Source organism: Pteropus vampyrus, unplaced genomic scaffold (assembly GCF_000151845.1).
Source record: "Pteropus vampyrus isolate Shadow unplaced genomic scaffold, Pvam_2.0 Scaffold91, whole genome shotgun sequence".
Taxonomy (NCBI): domain Eukaryota; kingdom Metazoa; phylum Chordata; class Mammalia; order Chiroptera; family Pteropodidae; genus Pteropus; species Pteropus vampyrus.
The window spans coordinates 29,493-31,293 of NW_011888872.1; the positions used below are offsets into that span (position 1 = coordinate 29,493).

General features: G+C 29.1%; 1 pseudogene; it reads right to left on the reverse strand.

Annotated features, from left to right (window-relative positions):
- Positions 1 to 353: 353 nt before the first annotated feature.
- Positions 354 to 472, reverse strand: LOC111742333 (annotated as a pseudogene).
- Positions 473 to 1,801: the final 1,329 nt, after the last annotated feature.

Sequence of the window (1,801 nt, forward strand, 5' to 3'; positions counted from 1 at the left end):
ACTGGCCTATAATCACATAATACATAGATAGGGCTCTTCAGAGTGACTTACCTCTATCATTCCCAACAATCATCAAGGAATGAATAGCTCTTGAGAGAGTACCCTTACAAGTAAAGCAAAGAAAGCCTCAAACCCTAAAAATAGCTTCTCCAATCCCGTATTTAAAGGTAAGCAATTTTTTTCAACTATTCTATTATTTCTAAAGGAAAAGCACATTTGAATAGCAGAAGCAGTATATTGGCTGGTGATGATGCTATTCTTTTTTTTTTTTTTTTAAGGTGAGGCAACCCTTGGTTGACTTCACAGATTTCAAGGACCTTGTCAGTTTACAATCCCTTATTTTTTATTTTTTACGCCTACAGCACCTGGTCTTCCTAGGTGGTCTTCCATCCAAGTACTATCCAGGCCCGACTCTGCTTAGCTTTCAAGATCAGACGGGATCTGGCTTATTCAGGGTGGCATGGCTGTAGACAATGCTATTCTTTTTTATTTTGAGAGGATCACCAGATATAAAAAATAAAATCAAGGTTAAATATTTTATGGAACTTCTTTTCAGGTAAGGTATATATAAATCAATAAGGTAATTAAAGCTTGTTTGTCAAATCATATAACATCTTTAATTCAAATTATATTCAATTTTCATCTTATTTCAACTTATTAAATGCTTTCATACTTCCATTAACAAAAAATAAAATTATGTTAGTTACCAAACTAATTTGATTTTAATCAATATATATTTCTTTGTTTCATTAAATACATAGGATCAGCTTGAATCATGAACTGACAAAATTTATTTCTGATTTTTACATATATTCTTAATAATTCCCAAAACTCAATATAAGAATTTGATATATGCAAATATATACATTTACTGAAGGTATACCATAACATTTTTCTTATATCATAAACATTTGGCCACATATTTTTTATTATAAAGGAAACATTTTATCATATAGCTTATGAAAAAAATTGTCATCTGACTTTACTAATTTAGTAATAATCTACCTTGTAAGATGTGTTCCAAAATGTATTTCTCAGTAGTTTTTGTTACTATTCCTCAAAGTATCAAAATCTATAAAATATACATTGATGTATTAATTTAAATTGAAAAATGAAGTCAGACATTTTATTGATTTGATTTGGCTGACTCAATTGACAGTGAGGACTGCCTTCGCCAATTACATTAACATAGCCAATATTTTCTTTAAAGCAAATGAATTAATCTGCAACCTCAGTTGTGACAAAAGCCAAAGGTGACCCTAAGTGAAATCCTAACCGATATTTTACTTTTATATTTAATAATTTATCAAATTGTTATATTTTTTATTTTGATAAACTGTGTATTCAGAGTAATTTAATATTGGAAATGTTAACACTTAAAACTTCATGGTTGTTAAATTTCTTGAGTATAAGACCTGTGTATCATGGTTTTGTAGAATGTTCTCGTTTTTTGTCTTGTAGAATGTTATATATTTAGGCACTATATTACACTAGGGTAAAATTTTTGTGGGGAAAGTAGGATGAAGAGCTTGTTGGTGTACCTTTGAAAATGGATGATTTTGAGTATCAAGTTGTTAGGGTTTTTAGATTTCTTTGGAAACATTTAAAAGGGATGAAACAGTTTTATTTAAAATGTCAGTATTCTGTTATAAATTATATCTTTTGAAATTCTTTAAGGTTATGATGAAAAATGTTAGATGCCAAATTAAGAATCTGCAAGGGATACTTTTTCGAAATTACTTTGTGGAATGCAGTTGAAAGAGTTAGGAGACTTCAAATCTGATATTTAATATTTCTTCCA